We start from the raw sequence: 24,005 nt of genomic DNA, 5'->3' as shown, positions 1-24,005 counted from the left end.
ATGGTGACCAGTGGAGTACCGCAGGGCTCAGTCTTGGGCCCGCTCCTTTTCAACATATTCATAGGGACCTAACTCAGGGGCTTCAAGGTAAGATAACATTATTTGCTGACGACACCAAACTATGCAATATAGTGAGAGACGGCAATTCACCCGATAGTATGACACAGGACCTACATTTGTTGGAGCTTTCGTCCTTGACTAGGCAGCTGGACTTCAATGCTAAGAAATGCAAGATCATGCACCTCGGCAGCAGAAATCCATGCAGAACTTACACCTTGAATGGTGAGACCTTAGCTAGAACTTCAACAGAACGAGACTTGGGAGTGATCATCAGCGCAGACATGAAAACTGATGATCATGTGGAGAAGGCTTCATCTAAGGCAAGACAGTTGTTAGGTTGCATCCGCAGGAGTTTCATCAGCCGGAAGCCTGAAGTCATAATGCCATTATACAGAACCATGGTGAGACCTTATTTGGAATACTGTGTGCAATTCTGGAGGCCACACTACCGAAAAGATGTGCTGAGAGTAGAGTCGGTGCAACGGATGGCCACCAGGATGGTCTCAGGGCTCAAGGATCTATCGTACGAGGAAAGGCTGAAAAATTTGTGGCTGTACTCACTCGAGGAACATAGGGAGAGAGAAGACATGATCGAGACGTTTAAGTATATTACCGGCCGTATCGAGATGGAAGAAGAGATTCTCTTTCTCAAAGGACCCTCAGCCACAAGAGGGCATCCGTTCAAACTCAGGGGCGGGAAATTTCATGGCGACACCAGGAAATATTTCTTCACCGAGAGAGTGGTTGATCCTTGGAACGAGCTCCCAGTGCAGGTGATCGAGGCAAACAGCGTGCAAGAATTTAAGAGCAAATGGGATGCCCATGTGGGATCCCTTAGAGGGTTAAGCCAAGGGAACCTTTCACCAGGAGTGGGATCCCTAGGATAGTAGACTTGGGGGTGGGCCAGTAGAGTGGGCAGACCTGATGGGCTATGACCCTTATCTGCCGTCATCTTCTATGTTTCTATGTAAATTGGTTCTAGAATTAGGGCACCTTAGACTTCGGTGAAAGCCTTATATAGGACACTAGTTTTTTAGCCCGTTATATTAACGGGTGCTAGAATAGATGTGTAGACTTAGGCATTTCTTTCTTTCTTTCTGTATGTCTGTCTTTCTGTCTCTCTCCCTGACCCCTGTCTGTCTTTCTTTCTGTCTCTCTCCCTGACCCCCTGTCTGTCTTTCTTTCTGTCTCTCTCCCCTGTCTGTCTTTCTTTCTGTCTTTCTGTCTCTCTCCCTGCCCGCTTTCTGTCTTTCTTTCGTTCTGTATATCCCCCCTTTCCATCAGCACCCCTTCCCAGCTCCCCCTGTCCAGCAGTAGCCCTTCTCCCTTCCTTTTACCTCCCCCTGTCCAGCAGTACCCCTTCCCTGCTCCCCCTGTCCAGCATCCGCTAGCCCGGGCAGCCTCGGGCTTTTGCTAGGCCGACCCACCTCGCATTATCAAGCGGCTGCTTGATGAAACTGTGACTGCGGCTGCTGCCACTGCTGGTCCGGGGATGAGAAGAAGAGGCGTCCCAGTAGCAGCAGCGTAGTCAGAAGGCAGGAAGTCAACTGGCGTCAGAAATCGGGGCAGAAGGCAAGAAATCAGCTGAGGCAGGCACTGCGCACCACGGATCACAGAGGCACAGAGATTGAAGTGCGCATGCACGCTCAGGGTTTTATTATAGTGGATATAGAGCACTTTAGTGGATAATAAGTGAAATTTAAATGTTTAATTATGTTTTTACATGTTCTGTATGTTTACAATTTTAAAAATATATATTTTTAATAATAGTTTTAAAGATTAACAAGAAAGCATTATTTGTATAAGTATAGAAACATAAAAATATGATGGCAGATAAAAGGCCAAATGGCCCATCCAGTCTGCCCATCCGCAGTAACCATTATCTCTTTCTCTCTCTGAGAAATCCCACATGCCTATCCCAGGCCCTCTTGAATTCAGACACAGTTTCTGCTTCCACCACCAATTCCGGGAGAATGTTCCACACATAAGGTGACCATACGTCCCATTTTCAACGGGACAGTCCCATTATGAGACCGACCGTCCTGTTGTCCTGATCCACCACTTCGGGACACCAAAATGTCCCGTTTTCAGGGACAGCATCCCGAAACTGTGCGCAGGGACAACGGACCGGCGATCGCTTCCCTTCCTGCGCTAAAGCCTGCCTCCCTCCTTCCCTCCCTACAGCGTCGAAATGGTCAGGGGGGCCTGTCAGGTCCGAGATCACCCTCCCTATTCTCAGGGCCGGCATTAGGGGATGGCAAGGGGGCCCTGCGATCCAGGCAGCTCACTTAGCTGCCATCAGCCCTGCCTTCGGCTGCGCCGGTAATGCTAAACTGCACGGTAAAACCAAAGAGAGAAGCCGCGGGACTTTCCCACTTGCCTGCATCGCTCAAAGTTCTGCCACTCTTGATCCCGCCCCCCCCCCTCTGAAGTGACTTCCTGTTTTTGAAGGGTGGGATCAAGAGCAGCAGAATTTCGAGCGATGCAGGTAAGTGGGAAAGTCCCGCAGCTTCTCTCTTTGGTTTTACCGTGCAGTTTAGCATTACCGGCGCAGCCGAAGGCAGGGCTGATGGCAGCTAAGAATCGCCTCCAGTCTTGCAGCAGCATTAGAACACTCGCCTCTAAATTAAGCTAAGGGCTGATTCCCTGTGGGTAAAGAGGGGAAGTACTGGAATGGGATGTGGGAAAATGGTTGGTTGGCTGGCTCAGAAAAGGGGAGAAAGGTGCTAAATCAGAAAAGGAAGAAAAAAAGGAACACAGGGATGCTGGACATGAAGGTTGTAGGGTGAAAGAAAAAAAAACAGACATGACGAGTAGGAAGGCAGGTGGGAGATGTTGGACACAAAAGGAGAGAGAAGGAAAAGGGAGAGGAATGAGAGATGCCAAGTCCATGGGAGGGAGGGAAAGGAAAGGAGATACCAGACCATGGAGGGGGAGAGAGAGATGCCAGGGCATGGGGGAGAGAGAGGAAACAAATGCCAGGACAGAGGGAAAGGAGGGAGATAGATGCCAGGGCATGGGGGAGGGAAGGAGATAGAGATGTCAGACCATGGGGTGGAGTGGGAAGGAAGGAAATGAGAAGAGAGAGGTTCCAGAGCATAGGGAGAGAGAAAAAAGGAGAGGGGGAAGCTGAAATGAATCATGTACAAAGGAGACAGTTTATGAAAGGAGCATAGAAAGAGGGAAGATACCATACGGAAGAGAGAGGGTGGGTACTGGATGGAAGGGGTGAGACAGAGGGTGAACAGTAGATGGAAGGGGTAGAGAGAGGGGACAGACACTGAATGGAAGTGTGGAAGAGAGAAGGGACAGACGCTGAATGGAAGTGTAGGGGAGAGGAGGGACAGACGCTGAATGGAAGTGTGGGGGAGAGAAGCGACAGATGCGGAATGGAAGTGTGGGGAAAGGAGGGACAGACACTGAATGGAAGTGTGGGAGAGAGAGGGGCAGACTGAATGGAAGTGGGGGAGAGGGGGAACAGACGCTGGAAGGAAGTGGGGAGGAGAAAGAAAAAAGGGCACATGCTGGATTGAGGGAAGAGGATAGAATTAGATACTGGAAGGAGGGAAAGAGGTGGCAAGCTATAGGTAGACACAATGAAAGAGGGAAATTGAGGACTGAATAGTAAGAAAGAATTTAGACATAGGCAGAAAATAAACTGAGAAGGAAGAACAGGAGGAAGGGAGCGGAGAGAGAGATGCCTGAGCAGGGGGGAAGGGGAGGAGACAGATACCAGATCTGGGAGGAGGAAAAGAGGAAGGAGACAGATACCAGATCTGAGAAGAGAAAAGGAGAAGAGAGATAAGCTAAAATCTGCTTTGAGGGAAGGAGAGAAAGAGGCAGAGAAAGGGGGGGGGGGATTGTAAGCAGATTAGAAAGACTAGAAAGAGAAAGGCCTGGACCACAGGGGAAAGACAAGAAGCAGATACAGGACTATGGGAAGTTCAGACAGAGGGGGAGAGACCCTTGGGCAAAATAGGGAGATTTAAGATCATAACAGAGGAGGGAGAGAGAGGGAGACCTGGAACAAAGGTACAAATGAGAACTGACACTGGGTCTGGGGAGGGTAAGAGGGAAAAGAGAGAGAGACCTGGACCCAAAGAGGATGGGGCTGGATTGTGAAAGAAATGTTGGATGCGAAAGAAAGAAAGATTGGATGCACAGTCAGAAGGAAGTGCAACCAGAGACTCATGAAATCACAAGGCAACAAAGGTAGGAAAAATGATTTTATTTTAAATTTAGTGATCAAAATGTGTCCATTTTGAGAATTTATATCTGCTGTCTATATTTTGCACTATATTTGTCTATTTTTCTATAGTTACTGAGGTGACACTGCATATTTTATAGTCATCTGCCTTGACATCTTTGAAAAAAATCTGAAACTCGTAAATAATATTTTCTCTGCATAGTGTGCTTTGTGGTTTTTTAAAATTTTATGTTTACCATTATGAATTAATAAGATATTAGAAACATAGAAAGATGACGGCAGAAAAGGGCCACAGCCCATCAAGTCTGCCCACTCTACTGACCCACCCCATTAAGTCTGAGTGCTGATGACTTAGTTCCTTTGCTCGACCCTCGTAGGGATCACACGTGGATGTCCCATCTATTCTTAAAGTCGAGCACGCTGGTGGCCTTGATCACCTGCCTCGGAAGTTTGTTCCAATGATCCACCACCCTTTCCGTGAAGAAGTACTTCCTGGTGTCCCCACTAAATTTCCCTCTTCTGAGTTTAAGCGGGTGCCCCCTTGTGACCGAGGGTCCCATGGGAAAGAATATGTAGTTTTCCACCTCGACACGACCTGTGACGTATTTAAATGTCTCAATCATGTCACCCCTTTCCCTGCGCTCCTCTAGAGTATAGAGCTGCAATTTGCCCAGTCTTTCTTCGTAAGAGAGACCCTTGAGTCCAGAGACCATTCTAGTGGCCATCCGCTGGACCGACTCGGCTCGAAGCACATCTTTACAGTAATGCGGCCTCCAGAATTGCACACAGTATTCCAGATGAGGTCTCACCATGGATCTGTAAAGTGGCATTATGACTTCAGGTTTGCGGCTGACGAGGCTTCTCTTGATACATCCCATCATTTGCCTTGCCTTGGATGAGGCCTTCTCTACTTGTTTGGCAGCCTTCATGTCTGCACTGATGATAACTCCCAAGTCCCGTTCTTCTGAAGTCCTAGCTAGTGCTACTCCATTCAAGGTGTATGTTCTGCATGGATTTCTACTGCCGAGATGCATGACCTTACACTTCTTAGCGTTGAAGCCCAGCTGCCATGTCGAGGACCAGTTTTCCAACGTGATCAGATCTTGCGTAATACTATCCTTGAGATTGCTTTCACTTACTATATTACACAGTTTGGCGTCGTCAGCGAACAGCGCTACTTTACCCTGAAGCCCCCGGGTCAAGTCCCCTATGAATATGTTGAAAAGGGATGGTCCCAGGACTGATCCCTGCGGCACTCCGCTAGTCACCTCCGATGTCTCAGAGAGGGTGCCGTTGACCACCACCCTCTGAAGTCTTCCACTCAGTCAATCATTGACCCATGCAGTTAGTTTCTCACCCAACCCCATCGATTTCATCTTGTTTAATAGTCTACGGTGCAGGACACTGTCAAAAGCTTTACTGAAATCCAAGTACACTATGTCTAGAGACTCTCCCGAGTCTAGCTTTCCTGTCACCCAGTTAAAGAAGCTGATAAGATTGGATTGGCATGACCTGCCCCTAGTGAATCCATGTTGACAGGGATCCCTCAGATTTCTCTCTTCCAATATCGTGTCTAATTTACCTTTAAGTAGAGTTTCCATGAGTTTACACACTATTGATGTGAGACTCACTGGCCTGTAATTCACAGCCTCTGCTCTGCAACCCTTTTTGTGTAGAGGAACAACGTTGGCTGTTTTCCAGTCTAGGGGGACTCTCCCCGTACCTAGGGAGAGATTGAAGAGCATGGCTAACGGTTTCGCCAGAACATCGCATAGCTCTCTGAGCACTCTTGGGTGCAAATTATCCGGTCCCATAGCTTTGTTCACCTTGAGTCTTGACAGTTCTCTGTAAACATCAGTTGGTGTGAACTCAAAATTCTGAAATGGGTCTTCCATGCTTTGCTTTGCTTCCAGCCGTGGCCCGTGCCCTGATGCCTTGCAGGTGAAGACTGAACAGAAGTAATCATTCAGTAGTTTGGCCTTATCAGAATCTGTTTCCACATAGTTCCCTTCTGGCGTTCTAAGGCGTACTATCCCATTTGTGTTCTTTTTCCTGTCGCTAATGTACCTGAAGAAGGATTTGTCCCCTTTCTTAATGTTCTTCGCTAGAGTTTCTTCCATTCGAAGTTTGGCCTCCCTGACTGCTGTTTTGACCGCTGCAGACTTTGTCCTGTATTCAATGTTTGCTTCTTTTTTCCCCGTGCGTTTGTATGAGAGAAATGCTTTTTTCTTTTCTTTGACGAGGTAAGAGACCTCATTAGTGAACCATTGGGGTTTCTTTTTTCTTTGCTGTTTTATTACCGATTTTATGTAGCGTTCAGTTGCCTCATGAAGGGTCAATTTCAAGGTTGACCACATAGCTTCCACATTATCAGTTACTTCTTGAACCTGCAACGTCTGATGGACGAAATCTCCCATGCGTGCGAAGTCAGTGCCTCGGAAATTGAGTACCCTTGTTTTTGTTTGTGACCCGGGGAAGCCTTTCTTAAGGTTAAACCATACCATGTTATGGTCACTGGTGGCTAGCGTTTCTCCCACCGAGACCTCCGAGACGCTTTCCCCGCTCGTAAGTACCAGGTCCAGGATGGCCTGGGCCCTAGTGGGCTCTAGTACCATTTGTTTGAGCCGTACTCCCTTCATGGATGTTAATATCCTCCTGCTATCACAAGTTGTCGCTGAGAGTGTGTTCCAGTCTACATCAGGCATGTTGAAGTCTCCCATCAGAACGACGTCCCCCCGTAAGGTGATATTCTCAATGTCTTCGATTAATTCTGCGTCCTTGTCCTCCGATTGTCTTGGAGGTCTGTATACCACACCAAGGTACAGGCATTTTTCTCTGCCTCTGGCCAGGTTCACCCAGATGGATTCCCCAGTATACTTGACATCCGTGATCCTGGTTGTCTTGATGTTCTCTTTGATGTAAAGTTCTACCCCTCCTCCTAACTTACCCTCTCTGTCTTTTCGAAGCAGGTTGTATCCTGGTATAGTTATATCCCACCCATGAGAGTCTGTGAACCATGTTTCGGATATTGCTACTACGTCTAGGTCTGCATTAACTATTTCTGTTTCTAGTTCTAGAAATTTATTCCCTAGGCTGTGTGCGTTAACATACATAGCTCTCCACTCTTTCTGTCTGCTAGGCTCCTGTAGTGAGCCATCCATTTGAATTAAAGTGTCACCTAGTGATTGTTTTGCAATAAGGGTACTTACCTCAGACTTAGAAGTGGAGATTTGGTTCGCCCCATCAGGATTGTTACTTACTGCTCCGGTGTAAAAGTGGGTACCCACCCCCGACTTACCTAGTTTAAATCCCTTTGAAGTAGGCGGGCTAGCTTGTGTCCGAAGACATTCTTACCTCTGTTGGTCAGGTGGAGTCCGTCTGGTCCCTGTAGTCCCTGTAGTGCCTCTCCGTGATTCAGGAATCCGAAGTTCTTTTCCTGGCACCATCGTTGTAGCCACTCATTCGTCTTCAGGATACGTTCATCCCTGTCCCTTCCTCTGCCCCTAACAGGAAGAATTGAAGAGAATACTACCTGTGCTCCTGTCTGCTTTAGCCTCTTTCCCAGAGCTCCGAAGTCTCTAGCTATGTCCTCCAGGGAGTTCTTGGCAGTGTCGTTCGTCCCGACGTGAATGAGCAGCATGGGGAAGTGGTCCTGGGGCCTGAGAAGTCTATCAAGACAGGTGGTCACATCTCGTATTCTGGCTCCGGGCAGACAACAGACCTCCTTTGACTGCATATCCGGTCTGCATATTGGTCCCTCGGTGCCCCTCAACATGGAGTCCCCAATGACTATCACTCTACGCTTCTTTTGGGGGTGTCGATCCATTGTCCTTGGAGATGTGTGTTGTTCCTGTTCCATGTCCACATCGGTAGTTTCTTCCTGCAAGACCTGGAATCTATTCTTCAGGGTCAGATGTGGAGTCGATGTGGAGCTGCCCTGGTGAGAGAAAGAGTGAGAAGGTGAAGAGATTGTAAATGGGGGGGGGGTCTCCTACGTTTACCTGTGGAGGAGGTCACTAACTGCCAGGAGTCAGTGTCTCCATCCATCTCCTGAACAGCAACAGTTGGTTTCTTTATCGATGGCCCTGGTGTCATCATGGGAGATCCGTCACGAGCCCGTTCTGTGATTTGGGATAGCTCCTGCACTATCCCATCGATATAGGCCTCATCCTCTCTAATGCCTCTCAGACGTTTCACCTCTTCCCTGAGGCTCCTTAGTTCCTGCATGATGTCATCATCCTGCTGGCCGACCTCCTCTGTCTGTGTAGAGGCCATAATGTACTGCCGTGTGATGGGCTCAGTTTGCACGGAGACGTCCCTTCCCGGTGCTTTGTCCTCCTCTGTCTGCGCGTAGGCTGAGGCCATCTCCCGGATCACCTCAGTGCAAGGGATGCCGACCTTGCTTGTAGGTTTCACACTTCTTGTCCGCCCTGCCATAACAAAACAAAACAAAAGGGAGAGAGAGAGTTAATGCGATAGAGTAAATGAGGGAGAGTAAATGTGAGAGTATGAGAGTATAAGAGAGTATGGGGGTATGAGAGTGTGAGAGTATGAGAGATAGTATAAGAATGTGTGAGGTTAGGGCTTCTGAGAGGTAAGGTTGAAACAAAGTTGAAAGTTAGGTGTTAGAGAGAACAGTAGGGTGTCTGGAATGACGAATTTGCCCTAATGTGTCCTGTTGCCCCGGATTTGGCTCTTCTTTAGGCTCTTCGCAAAGGCACTCTCGCTAAGGCGAGCGCCTTTGCCGCTCGCCTTCGCCGCTCGCCTTCGCCGCGCGCCGAACGGCTGCGCGCCGTTGGCTCACCTCCTTTAAAGGAGGAGCCCGGTCGCAAGCTGCTGACGCTGTGGGGGTGGGCAGAGTTACTCTCGCCGCTGCTCCGAAGTTCTCGCCACACGCTCCGGCGCTCCTAGCGCCTCACTCTGCCTCCCCACCTGTTCGCCTCTCTCCTCCTTCCTCTCCTGCTAGCAGCGATCAGTGCTGCGCCCGTTGGCTCGCCTCCTTTAAAGGAGGAGCCCGGTCGCAAGCTGCTGACGCTGTGGGGGTGGGCGGAGTTACTCTCACCGCTGCCCCGAAGTTCTCGCCACGCGCTCTGGCGCTCCTAGCGCCTCACTCTGCCTCCCCGCCTGTTCGCCTCTCTCCTCCTTCCTCTCCTGCTAGCAGCGATCAGTGCTGCGCCCGTTGGCTCGCCTCCTTTAAAGGAGGAGCCCGGTCACAAGCTGCTGATGCTGTGGGGGTGGGCGGAGTTACTCTCGCCGCTGCCCCGAAGTTCTCGCCACGCGCTCCGGCGCTCCTAGCGCCTCACTCTGCCTCCCCGCCTGTTTGCCTCTCTCCTCCTTCCTCTCCTGCTAGCAGCGATCAGTGCTGCGCCCGTTGGCTCGCTTCCTTTAAAGGAGGAGCCCGGTCGCAAGCTGCTGACGCTGTGGGGGTGGGCGGAGTTACTCTCGCCGCTGCCCCGAAGTTCTCGCCACACGCTCTGGCGCTCCTAGCGCCTCACTCTGCCTCCCCGCCTGTTCGCCTCTCTCCTCCTTCCTCTCCTGCTAGCAGCGATCAGTATACATGAAAAATGAATGGAAGAAATTGGGGGCGGGTTTGGGGTCGGGTCTGAATATTAATAGATGTCCCGTTTTGATGAAGAAAATAAATGGTCACGTTATCCACGCACCTACCACCCTTTCTGTAAAAAAGTATTTCCTCAGATTACTCCGGAGCCTTAACTTCATTCTATGCCCTCTCATTGCAGAGTTTTCTTTCAAATGAAAGAGACTCGACTCATGCACATTTATATTACTTAGGTATTTAAACATCTCAATCATATCTTCCCTCTCCCGCCTTTCCTCCAAAGTATACAGATTGAGATTAGAGAATGACACGGTGACAAAATTCATTACCGTTCCTTTCCCCGCGGATAACTGCGGGAAACCATTTTCATGTCATTCTTTAAAGAGAGAAGGAAGAATCAGAGTATGAATGGCCACAACCACTGACCCACAAGCTTTGCTTTGAAGAATGCTGGTGTAGAAGGATTGAGATTGAAATAGACACTAGAAAATGACATGGGATTATTTCCACGGGGACGGGAACGGTGATGAATTTTGTCACCGTGTCATTCTCTAATTGAGATCTTTAAGTCTGTCCCTATCCGCCTTATCACGAAGACCACACACCATAGGAAATAAATGGATATCAGAGCATTTGCCAAGTGCCACTCGTCTGAAGGGCTTTGTACAAGGGGGCCTAAGTTTGAGTCAGCCAAAAATAGACCAGATATTCAGTGCAGGTACTGGAAATGGCCTGGAAGTCAATATCCACAGTCAATGCCGACCATGATCTGAATACTGGGCCCAGAATCTCTACACAACCTAGGTCTTGGAAACCCTTTTCTCCCTTGCTCTATTTTTTTGACATTTTCTTTTAGCAAAATATATATATTTTTGCCTTTATTTTTGAAACATGATATGTTTTTCTTAAATTGTCTTTGTTGAAACTATTTAGAGAAATCAAGACTTTTTTTTATGTTCAGCAAATATATTTGTGAGAGTCTGAAATGTAATGAAGCGTTTGCAGTGGCATCTTGCTGGATCCGGATACACTTTTTTTGATTAGTTGTTCAAAGGTATTAAAAAAAGAATAGCAGAATGCATGTCAGGGATACTTATGCATGTCAGACTCTTATGCATGGAAACCAAATGAGAATATCACTATAATGCAAAAGCATATGCAAAGACAGCCCTGGCTGTTTCAACCGGTTTATTTAATCTATTGTCAAAGACTGATTTGGGAATAAAACTGGTAATTTACTTCAAGGTAATGTACGACGAGCTTCATGTTCATTATGGAAAAATGCAGGAATTGATATATGAAATAAATTTCTTAGGCGAGATCAGTGCTTAAATTATGTAGGAATCTAGGGAAGCCATTTTACTTCAGTATTACCCTAAACACTTCAATTTGCTCTAAATTACCCATAAGAAAAATCATAGAACAACTACAGCCTATTAACTTTTAGTTGCTCTCATGCATCAAATAATGCCGGCAGCTTTTCTGCTTCTTCATTGATTGGCAAAAAGATAACCCTTTAATTCTGGACCTGTTACATTATCTACTGTGTATTTCACAAGTATTTCAAGCACGCTCTGTAATATTACTGTTTTTAATATGCAAAGTGTTCAATACCGAGGCCGTTTGCTTTGCATTTGGGAATGACAGTTATAAACATTGTCTTATTTTACTAAAGATTTTCCTTCCGTATGTGTAATAAGAAAAATCAATCTTACATAGTGGTTTAAAATTTTCCAAGGATGAAATCAAATAAAGGATCCTTAAGTTCTCATCCGTCTGAGGTAAGAATATTGGGCAAATATAATAAAAACCATGCTGTAAATGTGCCCAGTACCATTCTAGTTAGGTTGTGGATGTGGTGATATTGATGTTTTAGGGAAGGCATGCAGCGCTTGCGATATATTTCACAATAACAGAGAGGTCAGGCGTGGGGGGGAGTGGGCCGCTCTAGGCGCTGTCTTTTCAGGATAGTACCGGCGTCTCTCCTCCTCTCTGCCCTCCCCCGCATACCTCTACAAATGTTGGCCGGCGCGAGCATCATCTTCCATTCTCTGCTTGCGCCGACCTTGGCTCCCTTCTGACATCATTGGGACCAGGATGTGATGTCAGAAGGGAGCCGAGGCCAACGCAAGCAGAGAATGGCGGGAGAGGGGAGATACGATAAGAGACGTTTAAATACCTATGTAGTATAAATGTGCATGAGTCGAGTCTCTTTCATTTGAAAGGAAACTCTGCAATGAGAGAGCACGGCCAACATTTAAAGAGATATGCGGGGTGTAGGGGGAGCTCCAGCAATGGGGAAGAGTGGCATGGTATTTAAATGGCGGGGATGCTGGACGCCACCACCCCAGGCGCCAACCTTCCTCATTGGACAGGCATGTCTCTTAAAATCGATGTGTTGTCAGCCCCTTTCAAAGACATAGATTTCACAAAATACAGGAATGGTACACACTGAAATTTAGAATGGCCTTAAATTGCCCCAAAACACAATGAAAGTGGGTCCATATAGGAAAACACATGTATATCTGATCCATGCGTTTTAAGTTCTTACAACGCATGTGCGATGATAGTGAAGAGACGCCGACATTCAGAAAGCAGCAAAGAGTAAAAGCGCCACAGCTAAAACATTAAGCAGCATCCTGTACGAACCCTTGATAAAGCCAATCGTTTTGGCAAAACGGGTCCCGTCGGGCTTTCGCCGCCTGCAACATTGAAGATAAGTAATCTTAAGGCATCAGTTCTAAGATTAATGTTTTTAAAGACGATGCAAATGAGAGCATTTTAAGATTAGCGAATAAAGATAAATAAAGAAAAAAGCAGAAAGCAGGGAGGGGAGCTTTCTCAGGATCAAAGAGTGAAATGCCAGGCTTGGCTGAGGTTCATTCCATATCACCAAGCAAGTTTCTGAGATCCTTTTCCTCCCTCACTTATACCTTCTGCTTGATTAGTGGGATCTTTTTGTTGGTTTGCAAATAAACACCTCCTTGCTGAAACCTCCCACCCCACCCGGCCAAGCAGGGTTACCTTATTACGGTAGCTCAGCACTGAGCTGTAAAGCCCAGTGTGGTCTGGGACTTGCAGTCCACTCAGTCTTGGGCTGGCAGTCCCTGCTGTATGGAGGTGGAATGGAAGCACCCCCCTCCCCCTCAGCTCAACACTACTGGCTGAGCGCTTGTCTCTATATGAGAACCCTCACCAAAGAGCTGAGGGATACTTATTCTAAGGGCACCTAGGACCCCCCACCCTCAAAGGGAATCTCCAAGACTGTCCCTGGACTCTCATCACACGCACACCAACTTCCACCCTACATTCCACACACACATATTACTGAATCCTGGCTAACAGAGCTTATCTCTCCTTCTGTTGTCCTGGTTACTCTTATTTATTTAATCATCGTTACAAACGTAAAGGTGGTGGTTTAGCCATCATCTATATTGATAATTTAGTTAGTACCATAGACTACTCTTCTGGGAATGTGGCCATCGAATTCCTCCAAGTTAGACTCAATATTAATCCAAAAATCGACATTTTATTATTGTATATTCCTACACCTATTGGCCAAAATAACCTAACTCTTCTTCAAAATTTAATTTTCGATTTCTGCTCTTCCTCAAATCATCCTTGGATCCTAGGTGACTTTAATATCCACTTCGATGAACTAACTAACCCTATCACCAACGAAATACTAAGGGCTCCTTTTATCAAGGTGTGGTAGGCGGTTAACGTGCAGAATACCGCGTGTTCAACTGCCTGCCGCGCTAGTCGCTAACGCCGCGGGGTTTAGCGCGTGATGAAATGTCCGACGCGCTAACCCTCGTAGCGCACCTTGATAAAAGGAGCCCTAAGTCATATCAATACTCTTAATCTTCAATCATTAGGCCAAGGCCCAATACATTCTGCAGGACACACTCTAGACATGATTTTAATTCCAAAATCACAAACCCTTACTTACTCTGATCTTTGTATTACACCAGTTCCTTGGTCAGATCATCATTTCATTTCAACTAAGATCCACTCTAAGAAAAAAATAAAAGATCACACAGCCCCAAAATATTTCATATCTTGACTATACAAAATTAGAATTATCAAATATCCTTTCCTCATTCAACCCAAAAACACTAAATCTAAATGCTGACACATTAGAAGAACAGCTCATCACCCGGAACTCAGCAATCCAATCTCTATTAGATAAAGAAGTACCTTTAATCACCAAAACTATCTCTTCATGTAAAATACAAAATCCCTGCTTCTCAGACAAGCTTTTCTTGCTCAAAAGACAATTAAGATCTCTTGAGAGGAAATGGCGTCAAAATAAATTACCTACAAATTTAAAACTTTATAAAGAACACGCTTCCTACTACAAGATGAAAATTAATTGCGCTAAAAGAAATTACTATTCTACCAAAATCTTAAAAACAAAAAATCCTTCTATTCTCTACTCTATTTTGAAATCTATTGCCCCGATCTCTCAGAAACAAGACATTAGCCCTAAGGCCAGCCCAACAGCTCAAGACCTTGCCGACTATTTTTGCAAAAAAATTAGAGATATACGGAAGAAATTTGACCATACTTCATCTGGAGATTCTACTAATACTCTAAATGACTGCCACTTACCTCTCGCTAAATGTTCCACTTTTAACCTTCCTTCATTAGCTGATATTGAGCGTCTTTTTCAAAGAGTCAATTTAAAAGGTTCCCGATCAGCGATCATTCCTCCATCCATCTTAAAAAAAATTTTTTTCTTGTTTCGGTCCTTTTATACACTGTCTTATCCTAAATAGCCTTAACTCTGGTTCGTTACCATTGTCATTGAAAACTGCCACAATTGTTCCAATAATAAAGGATCCTAAATACAGCCTTGAGGATGCCTCAAATTATCGCCCCATTGCTAATATTCCGTTTTTAGCTAAACTAACAGAAAGAATAGTATTTGATCAATTATCAGATTTTGTCGAATCAACCAATGTTTTACATACAAACCAGACAGGATTTAGGAAGTTTCAAGTTTCTAGTTTATTAGTTTTTAATATACCGACCATCAACAAATATCTGGCCGGTTAACAATAAAATTTAAAAGGTAAGAAAGATAAGAAAAGAAAATAATTGGCATTTTAAAATAAATAGTGCAAACATAAATAATAACAACAAGACAAACTTGAGAGTGAGGGTAAAAGGGAGGGGAAGGGAAAAGTTACATGTTTAAGAAGAGAAGGAGAAAGTGGGAATGGGATAAAACGTGTAGGGTAGGGTCGCTTTGTTAAAGCGGTTGGTTGCTTGGAGAGAAAATGGAAGTAAGAAAAAGAAGAGAAAAAGGAGAAGAAAAGGAGAAAGGAAAAAGAAAAACAAAACAGAAGATAAGTCTAAGCACAGTCAAATGCGTCACGAAATAAAAAAGTCTTTAGGTTAGTTTTGAATTTGTCCAGATGTTGTTCATCGCGGAGTTGCTGTGGCAGGAAAAATCATTACACAGAGTACTCATTGATTGGTCTGACCACAAATATACTTTACCACCTAGACCAGCGATGGCGAACCTATGGCACGCGTGCCAGCTGTGGCACGCGAAGGCCTTGCAGCTGGCACGTGGGAAGGTCCGCAATAGAGAGCTGCACGGGACGCCCCCTAGGGTCGTGGGGATCCCGTGGGGACGCCTCCGAGGGTCGCGGGGTTCCTGCGGGGCTGGATGTACTAAGTCGCACAGCTTTTCTCCCTACCTGCTCTGCTTGCAGCACAGAGCCGAACGGAAGTCTTCCCGACGTCAGCGCTGACGTCGGAGGGGAGGGAGGGCTTAAACAAAGCCCTCCCTCACTCCGACGTCAGCGCTGACTTCGGGACTGTGCTGCAGGCAGGGTAGGTAAGGAGGAGTAGCCTCGCGGCTCGAGTGGCTACCAAGGGAGGGGGGCGGTCCGCCCCGCCCCGTCCCGTGTGCAGCACAGCCAGCCAGGTCCCCTTACTTTTGTGGCGCTAACCCGACCCACCGACAACAGCCCTGGTCCGACAAACCTCCCTGCCCTTAACCGCGAATCTAAATTAACTTCTTACAGCAGCTGTAAGAAGGAAATTTAGATTCGCGGTTAAGGGCAGGGAGGTTTGTCAGACCGGGGCTGTTGTCGGTCTGTCGGTCGGGGAAGCCCCACAAAAGTAAGGGGACCTGGCCGGCTGTGCTGCACCCGGGGCGGGAGAGAAGGAGGGGGGAGAAGGACGCTGAAAGCACTGGGGAAGACAAAGGGGTGGAGAAGGACGCTGAAATGCCATGGGGAAGACGGGGTGGGGGGGGGGAAGGACACTGAAAGCATTTGTGGAAGACAGAAGGGGGAGAAGGACGCTGACAGGACATGGGGAAGACAGGGGGGAGAAGGACGCTGAAAGCACATGGGGAAGACAAAGGGGTGGAGAAAGACGCTGAAAGGACATGGGGAAGATGGGGGGGTGGAGAAGGATGCTGAAAGGCCATGGGGAAGACGGGGGTGGTGGAGAAGGACGCTGAAAGGCCATGGGGAAGACAGAGGGGGGGGAGAAGGACGCTGACAGGACATGGGGAAGATGGGGGGGGGGAGAAGGACGCTGAAAGGAAATGGGGAAGAGAGAGTGGGGAGAAGACGCTGGCAGGGAAGAAGACAGAGATGCCAGACTATGGCGGGAGTGGAGGGAAGAAGATGGGTGCCAGACCAATTTGGAAGGGGGGAGAAAGGGAGAGGCACAGTAACAGAGCAAATGGAAGACGCAGAAGGAAGAGAGACAGTGGATGGAAGGAACTGAATGAGAACATGAGGAAAGCAGAAACCAGGCAACAAAGGTAGGAAAAGAATTCTATTTCTTTTTTTCTTTTTTTTTGCTTCAGGATAAAGTAGTATATTAGTTGTGTTGATAAAAATTTATAAACAAAAAAGGCTCTGGTAGAAACCCTTTTACAAAGTGTGTATTCTTCCCAATTAATATTTCCAAATTAATAAAGTCTTTTTGCTTATTTGTAAATGGGTTTCTACCAGAGCCTTTAATTCAGTAGCATAATTAAATGAAATAACTATTTCTGAAGTTTATAGGGACTGGCGGGGACGGAGGGGATTCCTCACGGAGATGGGCGGGGATGGAGGACATTCCTCGCGGGGACGGGTGGGGACGGAGGGGATTCCTCACGGGGATGGGCGGGGACGGAGGACATTCCTCGCGGGGTCTGGTGGGGACGGAGGGATTCCTCATGGGGACGGGTGGGATTCCTTACGGGGACGGGTGGGGACGGGTGGGATTTCTGTCCCCGCGCAACTCTCTAGTCCGCAATTAAGATATGCGGTGCGGCGGGAGGCGAGTGTGCCGGTGTCTGCTTTGCAGCTCACCTGGCAACAGGGCCGGACTGGCCATTGGGAGGACCGGGCATTGTCCCGGTGGGCCGCGGCCCATCCTCCTGTGCTGGCTGCAGTCCTGTGAGTGGATGTTTAGCCTGCCTGTCTTCCCCTTAGTATCTTATGAGCCAGGCAGTGTGTGAGGGGGAAGTGCGGGGAGGAAGAGAAGCTTCACACTGAATCTGTCACAGGAACTCAGTGAGGCTGTAGTGTGACTCCACATGTGACATCTGTAATCAGGAACAGTTCCTAGTGCTCCCATGCTAGAGAGGTGAGGATATGGGGGGATGTTAATGTGTCTAATAATGTGCTCCTCTGTAAAAACCTCTGTATCTTCCATGGGGGACATGCTAAATTCAAGGAAATAAAAAAGCTGCTTATGATGATTGCATAGAGAAGTTCAGTAAGCTGAGAGGAGGGCTGGGCTCTCTGTGAACAACCAACACACTAATCCTCTGCGCTGTACCTTATGGAAAATTCAATATAGCAAAAAACAGTAAAGTGTATATGTGGCCCTTCACAGTGCTTTTGTAAACATCATAATAAAATAAAGGCTCCAATAATGAAAAATAAAAGTCCTTTTCCCATACACTCAGGTTGCACAAGTCCGGTTTTCACCTGGACAGTATATTTTTTGACCAAAACGGATGTCTACAATTAGTAAAATTCCCCAATCACATATTTTTTTATGGGGACGGATTTGTATACAGCACTTAACATTAGATTTTTTTTATTATACAAATTTTATCTTTTTGTAGACTTGAAGTCTTGAACAAAGAAAATGAGTACAGCAAAAAAAGCAAAAACATTCCAAGAGGCCTGGACAGAGACATATGGAGTGATTGAACGCAATGGGAAAGCATTGTGTATTATGTGTAATGAAAGTGTTGTGTCTCGCACATCAAGTGTCAAACGTCACTTTGAGACCAACCATAACAGTGTTGCTGAACTTGGTTTAGCTCAAAGAAAAGAGTTCCTTGTAGGAAAATTAAAGAAATATCACTCCCAGTCTCTTAGTTTTAGCAACTATCTTTCAAAAACTAATCGTCTTACAGTTGCCAGCTTTCAAATTTCACTGTGCATGGCAAAACATGGTAAGCCCCTCTCTGATGGAGATTTTATCAAAAAGGCAATTTTGGCTGGGAGTAATTCATCTTCCATGATTTCCAAAACAAGGATAAAATTGTGCAGCGCATCTCTGAGATGCCGCTAAGCAGAAATACTGCAAAAGATAGGGTTCTGCGAATGGCTGCTGATGTTAGTCAACAGCTTACTTGTGACTTACAAAAAGCACCCTTCTACTCCATGTGCTTGGATGAAAGTATAGATATTACTAACCATGCAAGACTAGCGCTCATTTTGCGTTATGCTATTGGTGACATCATGAGAGAAGAGCTGGTAAAACTGCTGTCTTTGCCTGGAAGAACACAAGGGATAGATATCCACAATGCTGTGATGGAGGCTTTTTCATCACTAGACATAAGTCCAGAAAAAGTGGTTTCAGTTACTAGCGATGGAGCACCTAGCATGGTGGGGACAACATCAGGATTCATTCATTTCTTTGCTAAGGAAGCAAAACATCCACTGATTCAATTTCACTGCATAATACATCAAGAGGCTCTCTGCGCCAAAGAAAGCAGCAAAAAACTTGACGATGTCCTCAAAGATGTAACAAAAATGGTGAACTTCATCATGGCGCGTGCTCTTAATTTTCGACAATTTCAAGCCCTTCTTGATGAGGTTCAGGCACAATATAACACTTTACTGATGTACAATAATGTCCGGTGGCTGAGCAGAGGACGAGTGTTAGAGAGATTTGTGGCCTGCTTGGAAGAAGTTAAGCTATTTATGAACGGAAAGGGGGAAGACTCTCCTCAACTCACCAACATGGCCTGGCTTACCAACCTCATGTTCTTTACAGATTTTACTAACCACTTTAATGTACTAAACAAAAAATTACAAGGCATGGGAAAAACAGCAGAAAGCATGTTTAGTGACATTAAAGCTTTTGAGAGAAAATTGCATGTTTTTGAAAAAGACCTTGAGAGTGGACAGCTAAAATATTTTCCCAACCTAAAAATACATTTGGATAATTCTACAACATTTGTGGACAGTCATAAAAAACACCAGGAAATCCACAAAGCATATTCCACCATTGTAGCCGAAGCAAAGGAGAATTTTAGTAAAAGATTTTCTCAGTTCCGTAAGATGGAGACAACCCTTTCATTTATAACTTCCCTAGAAAAGTCCACATTTGAAGATCTTGATCTTTCCTGCTTACAGTGGTTGGATATTCAAAATTTGGAAATGGAGCTACTGGAATTTCAAGAAAGTTCTATCTGGAAAAGTAAATTCAATGACCTGCGTGCGGCTCTTGAACGTATTGAGTGTGAAAGGGTGACAAATGAAATCACTGCTAGCAGTTCTGAAAATGAAATCCTAAAAGCATGGAATTCTCTGCCAGACAATTTTAAGTCCATGAAAGCACTTGGGATTGCTCTTCTTACTTTGTTTGGGTCATCCTATGCTTGTGAGCAGCTGTTTTCGGCTTTGAATCATATAAAATCTGATGCTAGAAACAGATTAACGGATGACATGAGTGCTGCATGTGTTGCTCTGAAATTAACACACTATGAGCCAAGGATTGACAAGTTATCAGCATGCATGCAACAACAAAAATCACATTAATTTTTTTCAGAGCATGCCCAATGCATATGTTTACATGAAGCAGTGTTTTCAGTTTGCAGTTAAGACACTTTCTAAGTTATTTAAACATTATTTAAAGATGTTATTTAAAAAAGGGACTTTACATGGCCCTGTTGTATTCCAATCTGGAATTTCCAATAAAAACGGTTGGTTTAATTGAAAGCTCTTTTGTTTTCTTTACATCAAATTATTAGAAATGTAATGATTTAACTATTTTCTAATTTGATTGTAAATTTTACAAAAAAACATGTATAGACTCTTTGGGAATACACACCGAGTCTTGACACAGTTAACAGTTTTAAGAAGTTTATCTTTTTTTTTTACTCAGGATACATTTGACATGTTATGTGAATAATACATTTAAAATATATTGTGTAACTGAATCAAATTCTTCCTAAATTCATTAAATTGAATGAAATCATTAAAACATTATAAATTGCCAATAAATTGAAATGAAAACCAAAGGATTGTGAATCAAATTGATTCTCTGACAATACAAAGATTCCAACCTTTAAAAATGATGTTACATAGTTCAGGCAACTTTATAAAGAGTTTTTAGATACTAAAATCTTGTTATTAAAGTTTAATTGACGTGCTGGCACTTTGAGGAAATTCTTTGGTTTTGTGCGGCAGTTTGGGCACTCGGGCTCAAAAAGGTTAGCCATCACTGACCTAGACCATCATAACTCTGTCATCCTATTTTCCTTAGATTTGTCAGCAGCATTTGACACTATTGATCATGCCTTACTTCTTGATAGACTAAAATCTAAAGGTGTCTGTGATCAAATACTTGATTGGTTCAGCTCTTTTCTTTCTAATCGATCATCCATAGTTACCTTTAATGATACTGTATCAAAACCTTATACTCTTAATATGGTATTCCTCAAGGATCCATCCTATTTCCATTATTGTTTAATATTTTTTTGTCACCCCTATTAAGTCTATGTCAGTCTATAGGCTTCACTACCTTCACATACGCTGATGACATTCAACTCTCGCACTCTCTAAATCCAGAAAACAGAGGAAATACTTGAGATTAACAAAAAACTTGAGATGATTAAAGACTGACTTAATTCCAACATGCTAGCTCTATATATACAGAAAACAAAAGCTTTACTTTTTCCATGGAAAAAGGGAATAAGCTTGAGTGTTCCTTTCACCCTTGATAACATTCATCTGGATTTAGTAACATCTTTAAAAATACTGGGTGTCATCATTGATGATAAATTTTCTTACCACGAACACATAAGCAATACCGTCAAATTTTGTTTTTATAGACTACGAATGATTCGCTCGATTTCTAAGTTTCTTGAGCCAAAATCACTAAATATATTAATTCACTCTTTAATTATTGCTAAACTTGATTATTGTAATTCTTTATTAAATATCACACAAAAAGAAAAGAAGCGCTTTCAGATAATCCAGAATACGGCCATTAAACTCATTTATAACGGGAAAAAATATGATCATGTCACTCCTTTTCTGATTAAATCCCACTGGCTCCCAATTAAGCACCTTATCACTTTTAAAATTTTACTCTTAGTATTTAAAACTCTTTCCACTAATGAACCACAATTTATTAATAAACTTCTTATCCCTTATAGTACATCGCGTTCTCTCTGGTCTGTTAATCAAAAGCTCATAGTAGTCCCCTCTCTGAAATTTATCGGAATTCGACATGATATGTTTTCAGTGATGGCTCCGCAACTTTGGAACACTTTGCCTCAGCATGTAAGAGAGGAAAATGATCTTAGCCATTTTAAAAGTAACTTAAAGATTTTCCTTTTTAAAGATGCTTTTAATCTTTAAATTATGTCCAAATTTTATACTAGTTTCCCTTCAGGTTTCTACTTTTCCCTCCCCAATGTTCTTTCCATCTATGGTTCTTTTCTGTACTTTAAAGCAATGAATTGTAGTTCTATCCCTCCTTACTTTGTGTATTGATTAGTCTGTAAGTCTGTTGGTCTAACCCATCATTTTTAAATTTAAAATGGTATGTCTAAATATATGTTTATATTTTTTATTAATGTTGTAACTCGCTTAGTAAATCTAAGTAAGCGACTCATCAAATTAAAATAAAACTTGAAACTTGAAACATACTTATGTGAGCGGGGATACAGTAAGCATTGCAACTATTGGGCCCCATCACCCCGATGGCCTTGCGGTTTGGGCTTTGGATCACCCACGCTGCTCCTAGAAATCACCTCTTTGGCCACTAGGTCCTCCTGGGTTCTCCACTGTCTTTGTTGTAGCCTTGTGCGTTTTCTCTTTAGGCACCCCTGCTGGTACTATCCGGGCCCTTGTTGAATCCATTTCTTTTTTTTTTTCCTGTAGCCTCCAGTAGTCCTAGGGCTACTGGCTGTCATTTTCTGGATTCCCTCCACCGTTGGAAAGTCCTGGATCTGCAAAAGTTAGAGGAATGGCCTAATATCTGGCAACTAAAATTCAATTTCCCATATATATGGGGAGGTGGAGGAGAAGAAAATGGTGACAAGAGTTCAAACAAGCGTGGGATGAACACAGAAGATCTCTAATCTATAATAAAGAGCTAGCCGCGCATGCGCACTCCTATTTGCGTGTTCCGTGCGTGTAGGTCTGTGGCTGAAGGAGTGCGCATGCGCGCTAATACGTCACCAGCCGATCGCCTCCACAAGCCGGACTGCAGCCAGATGACGATCTCCGTTCCTCCTGCCGCCGCCCACCCCCTTCTCTTCCCGCGACATGAATAGCGATTCTAGCAGCGTGTACATCAGTCTCCACACGCTGCTTCGGGCCCTTCTACTGCCCTGATTTGCTCTGCCGCGTCTCTGATGATGTCATCAGGGATGTGCCAGAGTAAATCAGGGCAGTAGAAGGACCCGAAGCAGCATGTGGAGACTGATGCAAGCGCTGCTGGAATCACCACCTTTGTAGTCCAGACCGCGGGAAGGGAAAGGGGGGGGGGTAGAGGAAATGCTAATGCTGCTGCACAGGGAACTGGTGGGGGGGAGGGAAATGGAGGGGGAGGGAATGCTGCTTTGCACAGACAGACAGAAAGAGGAAGGGAAACACAAAGAAAATAAGAAAGACACAGGGGCAGGTGCACAGGGAACTGGTGTGGGGGGAGGGAAATTGAGGGGGATGGAATGCTGCTTTGGACAGACAGACAGACAGAGGGAGGAAGGGAGACAGAAAGAAAAGAAGAAAGACACAGGGGCAGGGAGATACACAGAAAGACAGACAGACAAAGGGGGCCAGGGACAGAGACAGACAGAAAGGACCGGGAGCCACGTCAGGACGGGTGCGGGATGCGGCAGTGGGAACTTTTCCAATGGGTGCAACTGGGCGGCTGTCGGGAACCTCTGATCAGGGGCAGAGCAAGGTAAGAGTATCATAGGGATAAGAAGGAGGAGGGGGGATAAAAAAGGAAGGGATGCCTACTGCTGGACAGGGGGAGAAGGAAAAAGATGCTGATGGACAGGGGGGGGTGAAGAAAAAGGAATGGAGGACTAATGTTGGACAGAGGGAGAAGGAAAGAGGTGCTGCTGGACAGGGGGGAGGTAAAACAAAGGGAGAAGGGCTGCTGCTGCATAAGGAGAGCAGTGAAGGGGTGGTGGTGGACACAGGGGAGGTAAAAGGAAGGGAAAATGGACAGGGGGAGCAGGCAAGGGGTGGTGATGAACAGCCAAGGAAAAAGAAAGGCAGAAAGAAAGAAAGCGTCTAAGGAGAGAGAGAGAAAGAAAGAAAGACAGACACACACACATATGTTCTAGCACCCGTTAATGTAACGGGCTTAAAGACTAGTCAGAAAATAATGGGTATGCACGGTTTGTATCCCGTATATGGACACTCAGTTGAGGACGGGCTGGGAGGGCTTTGATGTCTGGAATGGTTAAGATGGGCTGGAGTGAGCCTTGATGGAGACTCCAGTAGATAGAACCTAAGCACACTAACGGGCAGAGCTCTGGGTTTCTGGCCCAGAAATATCTAAGCAAAAACACCATTTAAATTAAATGAATAATTTATGGAGCATGTATGGTTGTGCAGACTGGATGGACCATTTGGGTCTTTATGTGCCGTCATTTACTATGTTACTTTGAATTCTCCCCCAAAGTTTGACAATTTGCTTGAGACCCTTGAGCATTAAATACCTGTG

This window comes from Geotrypetes seraphini, chromosome 3 (genome assembly GCF_902459505.1).
Source record: "Geotrypetes seraphini chromosome 3, aGeoSer1.1, whole genome shotgun sequence".
In the NCBI taxonomy this organism is placed as follows: domain Eukaryota; kingdom Metazoa; phylum Chordata; class Amphibia; order Gymnophiona; family Dermophiidae; genus Geotrypetes; species Geotrypetes seraphini.
This window is presented reverse-complemented; position numbering follows the sequence as displayed.